General features: G+C 51.9%; 1 protein-coding gene across 1 annotated transcript in view; it reads left to right on the plus strand.

Annotated features, from left to right (window-relative positions):
• Positions 1-409: 409 nt before the first annotated feature.
• Positions 410-19,846, plus strand: part of COQ8A (coenzyme Q8A) — a 49,409-nt gene continuing 29,972 nt past the window's right edge. Inside the window, exon 1 of the mRNA XM_027122384.1 lies at positions 410-522. The gene's annotated coding sequence lies outside the window, so the exon portion shown is untranslated. The remainder of the gene's footprint in view (positions 523-19,846) is intronic.

Raw genomic sequence — 19,846 nt, forward strand, 5'->3', positions numbered from 1 at the left:
GTCAGTTCCTTCCACTGCCTCCCCTCCAGTCCCGCTCGGAGGCCCGGCGAGCACCGGCCGGGACGTGACATCCAACCGCTGGCCACCGCGGCTGCGCCCGCCGCCTCATCTACCGAAGGGCTAGTTCTCGGGGTGCAGCCGCATCAAGCACGCACCCCTGCAGCCCAGCCTTTACCCAGCCTTCCCAACTACAGGAAAGGGCTGCCGGTAGGGAAGAACGGGAGTGGCTCGCGCGCTGGGGCGGCCTCCCATTGGCTCCTCTCTCTCTGCCCTCCGTCCCGATTGGCCGCGGGTCGAGCGCACGGGCCGTGCACGCTGCCCCACGCCGCGCGACGTTGGACTGGGGGCGGGGGAGGCGGCGCAGCCAATGGGAGTGGCCTGCGGGGCGGGGCTCCCGGCGCTGGGTCTCTGGGCTAGGGAACGCTGGTAAACAGATACAGAGTGCATGCCGGGTGTCTACGCTACGGCGAGCGCGCGGAGGCTGCGCGAAGGTGACCGTGGATCCCAGCTTCCTGCAGCCGGGTAAGGCTGCCGCCCACCGCGTGCCCTGGGCGCCGTCTGCTTGCGGCCAGATCTGTGCTCACCACCCGCTTGGGCCCTTATTGTATCCTCAAGTAACAGCGCGGCTTCCCGTTTGCGAGTTTCATTTGCCCCAAGCTCCGGGCGCCCTGCGGCTGTCTCCTACCCCCGTGCCCACCTTAGCCCATACCTGTCTCGGGGAGGGGACGAGGGCCGCGTGCTGGTGCCTTGTCTCTTGGTCGACAGTACTGCTTTCTTGCCTCGCTTTCTCATGATAATATTTCTCTTCACGCCTAGACCCCTTTGCACTGTCTCAGGGGCGCTGACTGCCCCTGGCCCCAGGTTTGTGCCAGGACTTTGACTCGCTTGACCCGAGCCAGCTGTTGGGTTCCACAGTTGGGGGTTTTGGGTGAACTTGGGAAAGAGGACCCTTCTTGGTCCTTTCCTCCGTTGGCTTTTCTTTGGCCCCTCCTCCTACTTCTCCAAACTCCGGGGGTCTTGTGAATGGTTTGGGCTTAATTGCCTAAACTCGTGCCTTTGCCCAGTCTCTGCCCCTCTGCCAAACCCAGGCCAGTTCTCCCATGTGCCTTGTGGGATGGAAAATGCTGCGGGGGCAGGCCTGGATGCTGGAACTCTCCATTTGGACGACAGGTGCCAGTCCTCTGAAGGGTGAGAGACTTAAGTGCAGCCTCTCATCGAGGGTAGGGCCTGCAGCCCATTGGAAAACTTGTCCATGCTCACTTGCACCTTGGGTGTGCGTGATAGAAGACTGAGGAGCTGGGCCTGCCAGGTTTAACTTGTTGCCAAAGGATTTGAGCATGCCTGATGCCAGCCTGCCAGTTGTCATGCTGTGCATGGGTGGGTCATGCTGGCAGGAGGGCCCATCTCCGGAGAAGAAGCAAAGCAGGGGCTGGTGGTTCTCAGGAGCAGCATCTTTAAGACTGGTGATGACTTTGGGCATTTTCAACTTTGCAAATAATGCAGACAAGGCAGGGTTAGGATTTTGGGCCTGACCTTGGGCAACTCAAAGGAAAAGTGAACTAAGGTGAGCACTTACGTGTGTGTCACATAAGACAGCGTTTCTCAACCTTTAGCAACATCCCTGGCCTCTATCCATTAGATGCTAGTAACCCCCACCCCCCCAACGCACACACACACACACACTATTTGTGACAACCAAAAATGTCTCCAGACATTGCCACATGTCTCCTAGAGGACAAAAGCAGCCTTGGTTGAGAACCACTGAGGTAAAACTGTAAAAAGAGTCTTCCCATGCTGCCAGAGGCCCCCTAGGACCTGTCCATGACTGGCTGAGAGGTTTATGTAAAGGGTAGCATCTCTGTCCTAAACCAATGATAGAAGCCCTGTAGGTTGGGCTTTAATGGAGTCCCCCACTCTGCACCTGGGGGGATAGGAGTGAGGAAACCCATGGTCATTTGCTGTGCCTGCTGGGTGCATGGCAGTGACTGGCTGGGTCCAGAGTACAAAAGAAGTGGGAGACTTGTGGTTTCTGTCTTTGGGGACTTTGCAAGACTGTGGGAGATACGCATATGAAATAACCATGGGGCAGTTTTTAAATAGTGAGCAAACAAATTTATACTGTCTGAATGCTGGCAGAAAGGCCAATTCAGTTATCCATAAGTGGCTTTTCCAAGGTGATGCTTTGCTCATCCTTACTGATTTGCTGAGATATCTCGTATGTCTTATGATGTGGGAGGGTGCCAGGCCTGGGTCTGCAGAGAGTAAGTGTGTGGCTGCATTTCAGACATATATGTGGGTGTATGTACATGTGCCATGTACTCCTCCAAGAGAGGGGCTACCCAGGAGCGCAGAATGGACACGTGTACAATTTGTACAGTTCTTTTACAGTTGATTGAAGCATCAGAGACAGTGAGCCGTTTCTTTTTGTGTGGGGAAAGACACTACTTCTGAGTCTAGATTTTGCCTTCACTGTAACCCAGAATTTATGCCCCAAACCTCAAAGTCCCAAACTGGTGGGGACGCAGAAAAGTGAAGAATGGTGATCATTGTACAGGGCAAGGAAAAACATCTGAAACCCCTACCATGAATTTCTTTTTCTTGTTGTTAATTGATCCTATGGGGATGTATCAGGATTTCCCCATAACATTCCTTGGTTAGTTAGGGTGTCTTTTGGGTGCCCTTTCTTGCCTATAGAGAAGAATCTGGACAGGGAGGTCACTTCTCTTTTCTCAAGAAGAAGTTTACAGGAGTGTATTATTGGGAAGCTCCAAACTTGGCACGATAATTTTCCATCAAGAGCCGTGGATACTGAGTCATTATCTTTGTCAGTTGAAACAAGAGCTGTGTGCAGAATTAGACAGGAATATTTAGAGAGTTGTCTTGATCTGACAGTGGCATCTGGAAATAGTTCCAGCATTCTTGCTAAACAACAGCCAGGAACCTGGGAGAGCCAGTAGAAAGAAGAGCCAGTGGGAGAGGGGGAGTGCGAGGGCCCTGCTCCTTGAGGAGTTGCACCTATGTGGGGGATGGGGTCCACCGACTCTGAGGCAGACCCTGATGTGTCTGGGTGGGCTGCTCCCCACACTTTTCAGACCCAAGTGGGTGTCCACTGGTCTGTCCACAAGCATGTTTGTCGTGGGGTTACAGGCTCCTGAGCCCTTGACCTTTTGCTTTGAGGTCAGGGGCCCACAGAACATCTAACATTGGAAATGACCCTGAAAGTCTCTTTTTATTCTCCATACTTGGATTTCCTTTTTTTTATTCTGTGCATGTAGAGAAGGATTCATGAGAAAGCTGAGTGTTTTTCACTCACCTTGCCCTTTCAGGGTATTGTAGAGTCTGTTGTAGTGAATAGTGACTGAGTTCTTGTCTCCGGAGTCCTCGACTTGCTTTTTTAAAATAGCCCATTTCCATCTGGGCCGAGGGAGAGGGGCTGCACTTGCTAGAAACCTGGAAAATCCCTGTGTGCTCTAAGGGTTGGTGCTTCTCCACATGCTGCCCTGAAGAAAAGCCCGCTCTGGAACTGTGGGTTATTCCCTCCTAGTTGAACAAATATTGACTGATTGTCTGCCTTGAGCGTGGCATTGGAAATATAAAAGTGAACAATTCCTTGGTTCCCGGACCTCAGGGAGTTGTAATAAGGGGTGTGCAGATACCACCTAAACACCCTCAGTGTGCAGATCTAGGGCTCCGGGTCTAGATCAGACCACTTCTGGCTGGTGGAAACGGCAAGGCTCTTGGAGGAGAAGGCGTGTTAGCTGGGACTCTGAGCATGAGAAAGATTTCAGCAGGAAGAGGCAGGAGTTTGGAGGGGTGAAGGGCCAGTGCTTCCCAGACGCTCTATGCTGAAGGCCAGGTTTTATTTTTTCCCAGTTTGTTGCAGACCAGCGCTTTTGCAAAACACAGTAAAAATGTCCTGACGGTGCTAAATTGCTGTGAAAGTTTCTGAGCCCTTACTCCTGTTATCTCACCGAGGATGACAATATGAGTCCAAGGACCATTCTTTGAGTAGCATTGGTCCAGGCAGTGGGCTCTTCGAGCAGAGGCATTGGGGTGGCTGAGTGTCTGGTAGGGGTGAGTGCAGTCTGGCCGGAGGGTAGGGAGTGGCAGGGGAGCAGCGGGAGGCTGGGCAAGGGAGCAGAGTGGGGTGAGTCCCCCACCCCATTTCCTGTTGAAGCAGCTTGTCTGATCTGCCCTTAGGAGTTTAGGATAGTCTGAGCAGCATTGCTGCCACTGGGCTTCCGTAGGGTCGGGGTGGTGGGGGGCAGGAGGGCTTTGGCATAGGCTCCTGGTAATTTTCACCTGACAGTTCAGTTCAGGCCAGAAAGAGTTCCCTGGGCGCCCACAACTCAGCTGCAGCCTAGTGGGCTCTGACAGAGAGGGAGGTGGCTCCCTGCCCTGGCATGTGCACAGTGGACGTGGGTACCTGTGGGTACTGGCAGACCGTGCAGGACTTAGGGCGGGTGCAGTCCTCTGCTGTGGGAACCCAGGGCGCAGCGGTGCTGGTTCTGCTGGAGAAGGGCTGGGAAACCGCCTTCCTGTGCTGGGAGGTCTAGGAGCTAGGGCCTGAAGGACGAACAGGTTTCCATGGGAGAGAAGGATCTGAAGCTGACGCCTGAGCAGGGAGGGGCAAAGGTGGGCGCTGCTGTGGGGAAGAGAGGGGAGGGCACTCAGGCAGGCAGGCTGTGCAGAAGGGGTCTTGGAGTGGGTCACTTTGAGAGATCAGGGTGGATGGGGAGGGAGACCCGTGAGGCGGCCTGTGAGAAGTGAAGGCGGCCTGAGTCCCAGGTGGCGGGTAGTGGGGAGGAGGAATGAAGGCGTAGATTCGAGAGGTTATGAATCTGCGCAGGTGGACTCTAGAATAAGTTACTGCTTGGCCACTGCGCTGAGATTTCTAGTGGAGGGAGCGGTGGGGACTGTTTGGGGTGGATGGTGGTGTCACCGCTGAAAACAGAGGGGGGAGAGCTGGACTGGCGGCAGGAAGACGGTGACGTTAGTTTTAGACGGAAGGGGTTGAGGTGCCTGCGGGACTTTTTTCCTATCCTTTTTTATTAAGGTACAATTTGCATACCGTAAATTCACACTTTCTAGTGCGCGGTTGTGCCGTTTGACAAATGCATATTGTCATGTAACCATTACCACAGTCAAGGCCCAGAACGGTTCCGTCCTCCCCGCCCCCCGGGTTCCCTGTGCCCCTTCATCGGTGCCTGTGGGACTTGGAGGGAGAGACGTGGCGTGTGTGTAACTGGATTTGTTCTAGAATTGGGCCAGTGGTTGAGATGGCCTGCCCAGCCTGGGAATGGGATGCACGGTCCTGGGGGAGCTGCCAGCCCGTGGGGAGGCTGAAGCAGCCCAGGGGACAGCGTAGAGAGCAGGGAGGATGGGGGCTGGGGACCAGGCCTGGGGACTCCTGTGGAGGTGGAGGGGGGGAGGGGGAGCTGGTGAGGGAGGTTGAGATGAGGGGCCGGGTGAGACATGGCAACCCAGCAGAGGATTTCAGGGGAGAGGGTGGGACCCGCTGGAAAGGCTGAGGAGGGTGGTGTTGACTCAGGTGGGTGGAACCATCAGGTGGCCGTGGTGAGTGCCACAGGGGGAGAGCTCGGGGTCGGGGCAGCCTGTGCTGAGGGAGAAGGGAAGGCAGGGTTGGCCGGGATGAGGCTGAAGGAGAAGCAGAGTCCACGGGAGGTTTTTCAGTATTTGGTACGTGAAAGCCGAGAGCGGGGTTTGTGGGATTGAGGGGGAAAGCTTTTGTGGAAGGAGACATTGAAGGCAAAATGAAAAATAGGTTCGGGGCAAAGTCCTAAAGGAGGAGGGAGAGGGAGGAGGGGAATGGCCAGTGCGGGGAGGAGATAGGATGGGGGGGGGGGAGGGCTGAGACCAGACCGAGGGTTGAGGGTGAGCACATCTGATTGCCTCTGTTTTGAGGAAACAAGAGGTCAGTTGCAGTGAGTGAGGCCCTCTGCTTGATGTGAGAGGGGGAGGCTGGGCTGGGGGTGGCGCTTGAAGGGGAAGCCGGGCTCCTGCCAGCCTCTGAGGAGGGGTGTGTGTGTGTGTGCGTGCGCGCGTGTGTGTACGTGTGTGTGTGCGCGTGTGAGTGCGTGCGTGTGTAACGGGGCAGGATGGGTTTCCTGGCCGTCTGAGAAGGGGCGCGCTCCCTGCCCCCACCCCCGCTGGATTTTCCCAGAGGTGTTTGCTGGCCTGGGAAACACCTCACCGCCCCCGAGAAGCAGGTCTGCCCCTCCACACTTGCTATTTTCATAGAACGTCTAGAAGGGTTAGTACTCAGATTCTTTTGTGTATGATTCTTTCTAGAACCTGTTAAATCCCAATTCTCAGCACAGCCCTTCTGTGCTCAGGGTAAACGGCCGTGTCCTAATCTCTATGAACTGGAAATCATCTAGGTCAATCACCTTGTTTTACACATGAGGAAACGGGGAAACTCAGGCCCAAGGGAGAGCGGATGTGCCCAGGGTCACATGTGGCTGGTGCCCAGGGTGGGCCTGGAACCCGGGCCTGGCTGGCCACCCTCCTCCATCAGCCTCATCGTAGTACCCTTGTTGTCTGGGAACCGAAGGGCCTGATGGCAATGATCCTGCCGTCTGCCGGGCGGGATGGGAGGTCCTGGGGTCTGTTCACACACCCAGAACTTTTACATTAAATCCAGATCCTGGGGTCAAGCCGGTGTTTGCTTTCTGTCTGGCATGTTTTCTCTGCGTTTGGCCCGGGTCCTGGCTCAGCGGAGGGTGAAGGTAAGAATAGGTTGCCCTGTGACCTGCAGGTGGTGACTGTTTGACAGGTGCTGGAGCAAACATCTCCCCATCTGTCTGAGATCGAAAAAGCAGTTTGTGGCTCTTGCCCCCTAATGTGTTTACAGCCAGCATTTGGTAGAGCAAGGGCTGGGCACCACATACAGGTCAGGCCTGCTGTGCCCCTGTTCCAGCCCGCGTGAGCTCACTGGCAGCCAGGCCTGCTGTCTTTTGTCCCTCTTCCCTCTCACTCTTCTTCTAAGCAAGGAGTGGGACCGAGCAGAGGACGCAGTAGAGGTGCCGCATCCTGGGTGTGCCGCCACCCCTCCCTCCCAGTGTCTGTGTGCGCACGCGAGCAGGCTCCGGGCCCCTGTGAACGACGCTTTTCCTCCATCCTCCCTCCTCTGCCCTCACCCCATTTAACACAGGGCGCTGCTGCCGCTGTGTCCATGGCTCTGGGTGGTGGCGGTTTCAGGGTGATTGGTGACAGGAAGAGCGTTTCCCAGATGCTTAGCATCCCTGGTGTCTCTTGGGTTCTGGGTTCTAGAAGAGGGAGCTTGAGAAGCTGGGGAGCCCCTGGGCACCCGTGGGTATTAAACTGCTGGTGTGGACATGGTACAGCACCAACCCTCAAGGGGAGTATAGGTCTGGGTAAGAGATCCTCTCTCCAGGAGCGCACCATGCAGCCTGGGAGACGGGACAGGTACTCTAAGAGTCCTATAGGGCATGGCAGGGCAACCTTAGGCCATTAAGAGATGAGGGACTTTAGAGGACAAGAGGTGACTTCAGGATGGGGGGCAGACCCTATGGAGCGCTAACATTCCATCAGGACGGGTAGGATTTTGGCAGAGGAAAGGGTGTCCCGGGGGTGGAGGTGGGAGCAGCACGTGGAAGTAGGAAAGTGTGTGTGTGTGTGTGTGTGTGTGTGTGTGTGTGTGTGTGTGTGTGTTGGGGCATGAGCCATTCTGGCTGAAGCGCTGGTGTGGGGTGGAGATAGTAGGAAATAAAAGCTGGAAACATGTCTTGGGGTCCACAGTGAAGGGCCTTGAAGGCCAGGCCTGGGCCCGTGGCCTTAGTTCTGCCGGCAAAGGAGAGTGGAGGTCAGCGAGGAGACAGTCGCCTCTTCCTCTGAACATCCTCTTTTCATTTCTCCTCCTGAGTATTGTTGTCTGTCTAGGATCGTCCCTGGTAGGGTTAACTCACTGGTCTTAAAAACTATTGGGGTTTTGCCTACGCTTGTAGTGCCAGAGGGTTGCATGGGACCTCGGTGGCAGGACCTGTTAATTTAATGTCTGCACCAGTGACGTGCACAGGTGTCCGTGCCTGGCCTGTGTGTGGTGTTTGGGGGTGCTGCTGATGGAGGCAGGTTCTGGGAGTCAGCGTGGCAGGACTGGGGGCCGCGTACCCAACAGCTCCTTCCAGAGGCGCACGCCCAGAGTGGACTCAGTGTGGGGCTCCTGCCTCTTTCTCCCACTTACGTCTGAGACAGAACCGGGGTGGGATCGCTGGTGCTGAGAAGCCTAACACTCTCAACCTGGTAGCTGAGGAGCTTTCCAGAAAGGGAGTTTGGCCAGGTGGCCTTTGAGAGCCCCGTCAGCGCCTGGATTTTTAGGACTTATGATTTTCTGCAGCCAGGTGGACACACTTTTCAGGGCGTGAACCTTGCCGTGTTTCCAGGAGAGTGACTTTTGTCCTCTTTTCTAAGGCATTTCTTTCTTTTTTTTTTTTTTTTTTAATTATTTTACTTATTTATTTTTGGCTGTGTTGGGTCTTCGTGGTGGTGCGCGGGCTTGTCTTATTGCGGATCACAGGCTCTAGGCGCACAGACTTCAATAGTTGTGGCTCGCAGGCTCAGTAGTTGTGGTTCACGGGCTTAGTTGCTCCACGCCATGTGGGATCTTCCCGGACCAGGGCTTGTACCCGTGTCCCCTGCATCGGCAGGCAGATTCTCAACCACTGCGGCACCAGGGAAGCCCCCAGGAGAGTGACTGTTGTTACTGACCTGGGGGCAGGTTTCTTATCTGCTCACTTCCTAGGCTGCAGGAGGAAAGGACTTGAGCCTGGGGTCAGACAGGCATGGATAGGCCTGCCCCTGACAGCGTTGGGACTTAGAGGAGATTTCTTTACCTTGGGAGCTGTGTCTCATCAGCAGATGGGGACAGTAATACCTCACAGGGTTGCTGTAGGATTAGGACTAATAAAAAGTGATACACACAGAAGGGGAGTAATAACTGGTAGCTGTTCTTGTTATTAATACTATTTCACTGAAATATTTAATCTGAAGTGAAAGTGTTTTGAAAGATTAAGAACGTAAGAACCGATGAGGAGCATTTTGAGGGTGCGGGCTCTTACTTGGACGTTGCGGTACCCCAGGCCGTGCACAGTGCCTGGCATGTAATGTAAGTGCTCCATGATGCTTTCAGTGTTGAACCGAGCCTGGGAAAGAGGCTGGTAGACGAATGGGGCGTATTTATACTGAAAGCAGGCAGGACTCTGTCATCAGGAACAAGAATGTGTCTTGAGCTGCCCATGGGATATGTGAGAACCTACCACAGCACCTGGCCCTTAGCTGGCACTCAGTACCACTTGTGGAGTGACTAAACTAAGTTATTTTAGATGAATGATCCGGAAATTATTCTAGAATATCGCCCCTCTTCCCAACCCAATGATGTATCTTTTAAAAATAGCCACTGCATTAGTTTCCTATTGCTGCTGTAACAAATTACCACAAATTCAATGACTTAAGACGCCACAACTTTATTATTTTACAGCTCTGGAGGTCAGAAGTCTGAAATGGGTATCACCTGGCTGAAATCAAGGAGTCAGCAGGGCAGATTCTCTCCGGAGGCTCAAGGGCAGAGCCCCTCCCCTTGCCTTTCCAGCCTCTCGGGGCTGCTTCATCCCTTGGCCGTGGTTCCTTCCTCACAACTGCATCACTCCAGCGTCTGCCTCTCTCACATCTTTCTCTCCCTCTTCTGACTCAGATCCTCCTGCCTCTCTGTCTCTCATAAAGACCCTTGATTACATTGGGCCCAGCCGGATAACCCCCCCATCTCAAGATCTGTAATGTAATCACACTTTCAGCAGTCCCTTTTGCCACATAAGAGAACATAGTCACAGGTTCTGGGGATTAGGGTGTGAACATCTCTGGGGGGCCATCAGTCAGCCTCCCAAAGCCACCCACAGTATTTTGGCCAGATTTAAACACAACCCCTTAAATATCTGATTTTAGTTTAAGATAACCTCCTCAACTACAGCTCCAGGGTTCCCCACCAGGGTTCTTATTCACCTACCTGTGTGACAGTACAGATGACACTTGTATTTGTGTGGTCAGGGTCCGTCTGTCTGTGGAGGTAGGTGGGGAAAGAGTCAGAGGTGTGTGAGATGTGAGCCACCCAAGGGGCTTATTATTGGAAAGACTTCTGTGTGCCAAAGATAACTTACAAAACCGGGCAGAATCTGACCAGCAGTGGGAAATTTACATCAGCTGATGGGAAGACAAAATCATAAGAGCCAAGAGTAAGTTAGGGCCTGATTAGAAATGTATCCTTGAATATATATGACATGTTCATATATTTCAAAGTACTTCTGCCTCTCTTATTTAGATTGGACATAATAAGAACTTATGCTGTCATAATATCCAGGTGAGGAAACAGATTATAGGAAACGGGTTCAGGGACAGGCCTGGAGTGGCCTGGCCGGGTGGAGCAGAGCTGATACACAGGCCTGGAGGCAGGCCTCATTCAGTTTTAGAAGTGCAGGGATGAAGGGTTGGTGTGAGAGGGAAGGAATTGGAGCAGTGCTTACGTGGCACAGGTGTAAGCGGAGGCTGGACGGGAGGCCTGGGTCCCGACTTCAGACTCAGGAGTTTGGAGCTTATCCTCTAGAAAACTACGAGCCATTTGAGCCGGGGCTTAACATGATGAAATTGGATTTGGAGAAGGTTAATCTGGCAGCAGATGGGCTGTAGCTTGGAGACAGGGAACTTGTGGGGGTCAGAGGGGTTCCCCAGCACTGTCAAAAGCCTGTGCTTACCTGGCGAAAGCCTCCTGTGCTGTTCTCTCCTCTGAGAGTGGTATTGACCATGGTGAGGATTACCAGCAGTATTTATGTCCTGGTTGTCTAGGCACTCCTAGCAGGCCGCCAGCACACCAGACCACCTCTTCTGAACGATGCCTCACACCACAGCCGAATCAGCCTCACTGGCCCCCGAGAGAGGGCGAGTCTGCTCTCCCCGAGTCAGATCTGGTACTGTACCCAGCCCGGGTGCTGGGGTAGAAATCGGTAAGAGGGCTGTCCACACTGGTCTCACCAGGTCTGAGTGACTTGGTGAGTCCTTCCAGAGTGTCCGTGTGGTCTTAATAATGATCGTATTGGCTAATGGTTTTGAGGACCTACTGTGTGCCAGGCACTTGGGGTCCTAAGTACTGTTATATGGATTACCTAACCCACTCCTCTTGAGAACAGATGAGGGAAACTGAGTTGCAAAGATGAGTTTAAATGACTACTTTGGTTCACAACAGAGTCGCCCAGCTCCAGAGCATCTTGACTGCTTCATCAGTATCACTTCCTGAACGAAATCTTTTTTAATGTTCTAAGCAGAAAACTTGGGTGGGTTTTTGGTCAGACAATGAAATTGCCCTCAGGACCCCATGCTCGGCAGGTTGGTACTTGTAATCAGTTATGTTTGCTCCCCAGTGGGAGGAAAGACCACTTGGGACCCTCTGTGCTACTCACCTGTGCCTTGGAGTCCGGCCCGTGCAGTTTCATACACAGCATTGGGTTTCTCTCTGGATTATCATTAGAGGCTGGAACTTCTCCTTCTGCTGCTTTTTTATCTCCCCCTCCCTGGCCCCAGCCCAGTGCCCACCTTGGGGCGACACACCAGGGAATCCTAAGAATGTCTTCTTTTTTTAAATAAATCTATTTATTTATTTATTTATTTTTGGCTGAGTTGGGTCTTTGTTGCTGTGCGGAAGCGGGGGCCACTCTTTGTTGCGGTGCGCAGGCTTCTCATTGTGGTGGCTTCTCTTGATGCAGAGCACGGGCTCTAGAGGCGCGTAGGCTCAGTAGTTGTGGCACATGGGCTTAGTTGCTCCGCAGCATGTGGAGTCTTCCCGGACCAGGGCTCGAACCCGTGTCCCCTGCATTGGCAGGAGGATTCTTAACCACTGTGCCACCAGGGAAGCCCCTAAGGAATATCTTCTTAATCACCCATTGGGTGGAGAATGAAGGCTTGCAGTCTAGGACATCAAAACACACTCTTATTTGTTTTCTCCTTTTATCTGTTAAATGGTTGCCTGGCTCCTGAGCCATGATAGATTCGAGTTCTAGCTCTACTTGTTGTTATTCATTGTGTGACTTTCGGCAAGTTACTTAACCTCTCTGTGCCTTAGTTCCTTCATCTGTAAAATGGGCAAAATACTAGTACTTACCTTTTAAAAGTGAGTCAGGTAATACACATAGAATGCTTAGCACACAGCCTGGCATATAATAAACTCCCAGTAAATAATAGCAGCTATAGTTATCATCACATTGTGCTGGTTTTCTGCTTCTCACAGAATAAAAATGTTTGGGGAACTGGTAAAATTCATTGGAGGAGAATGTCAGAGTGCCTGCTATTCAACAAGCTCTTGAGTGTGTTAGCGTAAGAGTGTATACGTTTTAACTGGTTCCAAGAAAAATCCCAATAGTCCAGAAATGGCTTTTGGAGGAACATGAAGTCCTTAGCCCAGGAGACAACTTGAGGTCCAGAAATGAGCTCCTTTCCTTATGGGGCACAATTCCGCTGTGCCGCCCCACAGTAGTGGACATTGTGTCTGCCTGTGTCTCCCCTCCAACCGCCCCCCCCCCCCAGAACTCGGCTGCCCTGTTCTAGGTGACCCAGTAAAAGGTGGTCACCACAGAACCCTCCCTTTGTCCCTGGGGCCTCTGGGTGGTGGGCAGCTCTGTGCCTGGTGAGGTACCCATCTTTTGGGGTCAGGAGCAGAGCTGTAACGGGGGGGTCCTCACCCCAACACCGGCCTTGTTGGGCTGCTCTGATATAACTCTAGTGACCTTTCCGGATTTCCTGGGACAGTTGTGGTTACGTTTTACTCTGTTGCCCTAGAATAAGGGTTAACAAACTTTCCTTGAAGAGCCAGATGGAAAAAAAAAGAGCCAGATAGGAAATATTTTAGGCTTTGTGGGCCATAGTTCTCACTTGCAACTGCTCAACCGTGCTGTTATAGCTTAAAACCAAACCAAACCAAACCCCCAAACCCCAAACAGCCATAGATAGTGCACATGTAGATGAACGAGCTGTTGCCAGTACCTGAATGAATGAGCAAGGCTGTGTTCCAGTAAACGCTTATTTACAAAAACAGGCAACAGGGCTGCATTTGGCCCCATGGTTTGCTGACCCCTGATCTAAAAGGGCACCAGTCATGTTACGGAAAAACCCTAACAAATTTTTTGCCAGCCCATACATGTCTTAACTTTCGGTTCAGAAAAATGTGATCACTGCACTAACTACATTATTCTAAACTAGGATCCTGTTTTGGGGAAAGTACTGTTAATTATTTCTATCTTTGAACACAGGGGCCGGCATTAGACCTGCCTCTGCCAAGTGGTTTTCTCACCACTTTCTGAGAAGCACAGTTGAGCCTCTTTCCCAAAAGTGGGGTGGCCGTGTTCCACCTTCCTGGTGGCCTGTCAGGGGCAGTTGTTTGCTGATGAAGGACAGTGGCTAAAGGGTGTAGAGAGGTAGTATTTATAGCACTCTGATTTGCTATCTAACCCTCTGCCCATCCCGCCCAGGACAAACGCTTCAGGGATGTGGGATAGTTTCTTTAAATCACATCTTTGTGTGCTTGCTTTTATTTTAACAACAGATATTTAAGATTATTTTTATATAACTTATTTTCTGTTATAAAAGTAGTACATGTTCTTTGTAGAAGATTTTAGGAAATAAAGTAATAAGAATCTATCACCCCACCACCCAGAGAAAACCACTGTTCCTCTTTTGCATGCTCTGTTTCTATCATCCATCTCCCTCCCTCCCTCCCTCCCTCCAAAATAAAGGATAATACTGTTTTGTAACCTGCGTTTTTCCTACATGGGAATATATAGTAAACTTTCTTATTTGTCAATAAATACCTTCCACAGTGTCATTTTAGATGGCTGCATAGCAGTCCATCTAATGGGTGTACCACTATTTATGTAGCCAGTCTTAGACAATGTTGTCATTTCCATTCTTGTGGCTGCATTATCACACATCCACGGTTAAGGAAATGCAGTTTGACAGAATTTGGCTGGATGCTTAGATAACTTTCAGGCAGGATGGCCTGGGAAGGAGACAGGGAAAGGGGACTTTAGTGGTAGACATGCAGGTTTGGGGCATTCCAGAGGTGACTTGCAGCTGTGGGGAATGAATGACCCTAGTGGCCTGGTTGACTCACCAGGCCTGGCTGGGGCTGACTGACAGGGGAGGGGGAGGCTATGAGGTGGGATTTGAGGGGGGGACAGAGGCTCTTTATATCTTCCCCTGGGTTCTTCTTCATGTTTTTAGTTGCCTTTGAAAATTGATATGTATTAGGATGTTTCTGAACCTGCTGCCAGACGGACCCGGAAGCCAGACCTCACTATGTAGAAGCCTGGAGTGCCTGAGATATTTGAGTGATGGGCCCTGGGGTGTGCTTTTAAAGGCCGAGGCGAAGGGCACATCTAAAGAAATTCATGGATTTTTGGTCCAGAAATCCAAGTCTTTCCCCTAACACATACACTCTTCTGAGTCCTTGGAGGAAACAGTCGACTAAGAGGAAAAGAAAAAAAGAAAAATTTCAAGAATGGAAAGGAACTTTCCAGTGTCCACACAGACTGTTCATGCCCAAAGTAAAAAGATTGTCCTTAGCTGGGAGGGGGCAGAGGGCCACCTGTGAGCCCCTGCCCTGGGGCCTCCCTCTTTCCCGGGAGTACTAAAGTGACAATCTTGAGATTCCTTTGGTGGCTGGATCTGTGGGCCATTGTCTTTAAGCCCATTCATTTCCCATGTTCTTTTTTCAGTTTCTTGAGGGAGTAGTGGGAAAGGAAGGGGCAGGTGGAAGGTTTCCACTTAAGGACAAAGCCAGACTTTTGGGGAGCGAGTAGCAGGGAGAAACTTTTAGGAAAGGATCCCTGTTTAGACTTCCTGCCTGACCTTGGGCTTGGGCCACCTCTGTTCCCTTTTCCCCTCTTCCTCCAGAACAGGGTTCTTAAGGTACGTTTCTAGGACCACCAGCAGCAGCAGGTGGGAATTTGTTAGAAATAGAGGTTTCCAGGCCCCATCTTAGACCTACAGAATCAGAAACCCAGGGCGGCGGTACAGCGGTCTGTGTTTCAGCAAGTCTCCCGAGTGGTTCTGATGCCCACTAAAGCCTGAGAACCCTGCCTCAGACCAGGCTCCTAAGAGACCTTTGATTCCATGTGCAGATTAAAAATGCAAGCAGGTGTGAGTCAGTTCCAGAAATGGCAGGCTTTCTTAAACCTTGGGGGGACCAGCTGAGCTCATTTCTGTCTGCTCTGTGTCAAGCACGGTGCTAGTTGCTGGAGATACAGAGAGGGGACAACAGATGTGGTCTGTGCCCTCCTCTGGCTGACAGCCCAGTGTGGCGGGAAGACGGGTACATAGGCAGGTTTAGAGCATGGTCACTGCTACCTTGGGGAAAGAACAGGGAGCCGTGGGGGACATGGATGGGCTTTAGGGATGGGACATGTTGGGGAGGGCATCCCAGAAGAGGTGCTGTTTGAGTTGAGATCTGGTGAGGAGGAAAGACATGCGTTCCTGTGCAAGGCGGGGGCCAGAGAGGCCAGTTAGGGGCTGCTGCGGTTGCCCAGCTGGGAGCACCCTGGGGGACTAGGGGAAGTGGGAAGGGTTGGAGAGACGTGGGGGGTGGTCGCAGTGCTCAGGACGGGGAGCATGGGGTGGGCGGGGTAAGGGGGGTGAGGTCAGTTCTGGACATGCCGAGCTTGATGCCCGTGGGCCATTGGCTGGTGCGCATGCAGCAGCTGCGGGACGAAGCCCGCTCAGGAAAAGGCTTTTCAGTGAGCTTCACACACACTCCCCAAGACAAAGGGCTTGCTGGGCAGCTTGCTTTGGGTCCTTACACCAGTCATCCCATGGCTTCCGAGGCAGCTCAGGATGGGAAGAGACAAGAGGAGGGCGTGCTGGCTTTTAGAGGTATAGACACTCTGGCTCTGCTTGGATGGGAGCTGGTCTGCCTTGTCACACTTTATACTTACGAAGGGGGTTGAACAGTGGCTCAGTAAATTCATGCACTGTCCCTGGCTTATTGTCACCTCATGAGAAGAGACAAGTGACAGATGGTGAGTTCTGGCTGTGAAGGGGGGGCTTGCGGGTGCATATGGGAACCCTTCCCCCAAATAAAATTCCCCCATGTGGGTCCTGGTGGAAAGGTTTATGATGCCTTCATTTGCTTAGTGCTTGTCAAGATTGCCTGTTTTATGTATGTATGTGTGTATGTATTTATTTTTGGCCGTGCCACACGGCTTGCAGGATCTTAGTTCCCCGACCAAGGCTTGAACCTGGGCCACTGCAGTGAAAGTGCTAAGTCCTAACCACTGGACCACCAGGGAATTTCCATATATTTTTAAAAAGAACACAACTCATTGCTGCTGATACATCTTATTGCATCTGGCCAGGTAGGCATCACTTGATGGTTTTTTTGTTTGTTTGTTTTTGTTTTTTAGTTTTGGAGACTAGATTTGAAGGTCCTCATACCCCAGATAATTTCCAGCTAATGGCGTCTCTGAGTCTGTTTTTCAACATGAATGAAATGGTGTCTCAGAAATCTCTTTGGGAAGGTCAGAGAGTGAGGGTTCAGCAGGAAAGTTTCCTCTTGGAGCTTGAGGGCTCATGTCAGGGGACACTGGCTGTGCTTCTTTCTCAGTCTCTGTCCCTGGGGAGTGGTGAGCTGTATTTATTCCAGTTCTTTCTCTCTCTAGACAACAACTTTGTTCACTTCTTTTATAGCACTTTAGCATGTTAGGGCTGGAAAAGGGGCCTGGTGACCCATCTGAAGCCCCCTCTTGCTTTGGAGGGTGAAGAGGCGAGCAGCACACGTAGTGTCAGTGGCTGAGCTGTCCAGGCTCCCAGGCTTTGCCGCTGCTCAGCTGCCTCCTCTGCACCTGGTCCTCGTGTGTCGGCCTCAGTGGGCCTCTGGCCGTCTCCGTGGTGTCTGTGCCCGTTATAGATGTGCCTGCGTGCTCCTGCAGCTGTGAGCACTCCGGGGCCAAGGGCAGGTTTATCCCAGAACCTGCACAGACTAACCCAGAGCACTGGGCGGAGACGTCAGTGAACAGCTGTTCAAAGAGTTGACCAAATGACTATTTTGGTGCTGGTACCTAGTGGGCACTCCCAAATGTGAGTGCCCGTCCTCCACCCTCACCGCTGTATTCATTGGTGCTCGCTCAGAGGAGACCGGGCGGCGCCCAGGCGTTCTAGGGCAAGTGGGTGAAGAGCCTGAATGCGCCCTCCATCCCTGTATTGCTCCTCCGTGAGGTCCCGAAAACCCATTCAAGGACCAGCAGGGTGAAGCGGGGTGGGTGAGGACTCTAATACTTGTAGATGAAATCGTGGTGAGGATAAGATTTTAAACTTGTGATTAATGTATCTTGGGGGCTTTTGAAAATCAAAAGCCCCCAAAACACATTTTTGATTTTCATTTACTTAAGGTCCTGATGAAAATGCGTGCTGGTGTAGCTGAGTGCCTGGCGCTCGTGCATTCCTTTTGCGGGGTTTGCCCCACCATTCAGGACAGCTGAATTCTGAGTCACGTTGGGATCCTGGTGCATTAGAAGTAGGGTTTATGAGAGCCAATTTTTGAAAACCAGGAGGTGAACAAAGTTCTGGAAAGGTATTTCCTCTGGCAGTTGTTCGCCTTCCCACCCCTGCTCCTTGAGGGTAGGCACTCCTTTGCAAAAAAATACCTGGTATTGACTAAGGTCACTTTGTACCCAGCAGAGCAGCATGGGGGGAGGTTTGGGGACAGCGTTCCTTGAACATTAGGTAAATAATCCTTAAGGGGGCTGGCACGGGCTGCGGTTTTGAAATGTGCATCCACCTGTGAATCTGCTCACAACGACAGACTGTTTATGAGCAGCATCTGTTAATGTGAGAAGGGGAGGGACTGCCCCATAGTAGCGGGATGGTAGCTTTCCGTGATGTCATTTCCATGTGGATGGAGCCTGCCTTCCCAGGGAGCTGGCTCTAGTTCTCCTCCTCCATGACGGCACTCGCTGTCCCGGGTGAGACGGGAACCCATGGAAAGTTCTCCGGTATGAGGACACAACCGTTCAGGCAGGAAGAAAGGCATAGCTAATTAATTTTTAATGTGTACTTTTTAAAGATGACGTATTTATTTTCCACTTTGAAAGTGGGATATGTGAACTAAGAGTTAGGAAGGGCTTCCCTGGTGGTGCAGTGGTTGAGAGTCCGCCTGCCGATGCAGGGGACACGGGTTCGTGCCCCGGTCCGGGAAGATCCCACATGCCGCGGAGCGGCTGGGCCCGTGAGCCATGGCTGCTGAGCCTGCGCGTCTGGAGCCTGTGCTCCGCAACCGGAGAGGCCACAACAGTGAGAGGTCCGCGTACCGCAAAAAAAAAAAAAAGAGGAAAATACAGTTAGGAAAATACTGCAGGAGACCATTATTACTCATATGTCTCAAATGCAGGAATTTAATAAAAAACTTGGTCAGTTTATTTAACATTGTTTCCTCTTTTGAATTTTAAAAAAATCATCGTCATAAAGTAGGTATAATCCTGACCCATCACAGAACTATGCTCAGAGTTGACATACTTAGTTAGAGACCAGAAAAGTTAGGACTGGAGTCTGGTGGGTTCCAGAGCTGCAACTTCAGAGTGCAGGACCAGAAATGGGTATTTCACAATGAACTGCAGAGCTAGGGCAGGGGAAACTGGCCAAAAAAATCACTTATCAGCTTTGCTCTAGTGAAACTTTAGTTTGTGGGTATGACAACTTGGGTGAGAAATTTAGGCAGAATTAGTTTTAAGCCTGAAAGCAAAGTCTGAGTTAAATAGGTCTTATATCCGTTACCAGACAAGGTGAGGTTTTGAAATTATCCAGGTTTGTGGCTTATGGGAGACTGTTGCCTTGGTTATCTGGATTGGATTTAGAGGCGAGCAAGGGGAAAGCCTGTTTCTGGGGACCCCTGGGGCAGTGGGGTATGGTGGATGGTCCACCAGCAGGGGTCTTTCTGAACAGATGGGGCTGGGGCCCTGGCCTCTGCCATTGCATGTCCCTGATGTCTCTTTCAAAAACCTCTTTCCTCAAGAGTGCAATGTGTGTGTGTGTGTCCGGGGCCAGGGGGCAGGGGAGCTGTTGGGAGCTGGCACCAGTTGCATCTGAGCTCTGATTACATGCTGTTTTCCCAGTCCTAGACATTTGGTCTATGGGGTTCACACTTGTTTACTGCCATAAGGTGCAGAAGCCCAGAGTGGAGCCCAGGGTGTGAAATAGCACCAGGTGATGGGCAGGCCTAGCTCCCCCTTCTCTCTCCTGTCTCCTTCAACGGTTTGGTCACCTTCCAAAAACCTCCTTGGCTTTGATTAGGGTACAGGAGGTCCCCTTGTATCTAATCAGTACCCTGTCCCTATGGGGGTGCCTTGGAGTTGGTGGACCGAGCATCTGGGGAAGCAGTGTGGTGTGGTGGGCACAGAGCAGCGGAGGGCAGGTATCAGACCCCAGGGCCACTGTTCGGGAGCTGAATGACCTCAGCCAGTTAGTTAACCTCTCTGACTTTGGTTTTCTCCTTTGTGAAATGGGGGCAATAACATCCATGTCATGTAGGTTGTTTATAAAGATGAAAAGAAGATGAAGCCCAGTGCCTGGGCGCTGCTTTCCTATGAAGGTGAAGGCTTCTTTGAGGGCAGGTTATGGTGGGTCATTTTAACTTTCTAGGCTCCTGTGCATTCCTGGGTTTCTCTGGCTATCACTACAGCTCTCCTTTTAAATAAAAGTAGCTGTGTCTCATGCTCAGGAGCAGAGCGGATCTGGGCAGGAGTCTTTGGACTGACTGGGGCTGGTTCCCCATGAAGGGCAGGTG

The sequence above is a fragment of the Aethalodelphis obliquidens genome, unplaced genomic scaffold (genome assembly GCF_003676395.1).
Source record: "Aethalodelphis obliquidens isolate GAN/ISIS:26980383/991018 unplaced genomic scaffold, ASM367639v1 scaffold24, whole genome shotgun sequence".
NCBI lineage: Eukaryota > Metazoa > Chordata > Mammalia > Artiodactyla > Delphinidae > Aethalodelphis > Aethalodelphis obliquidens.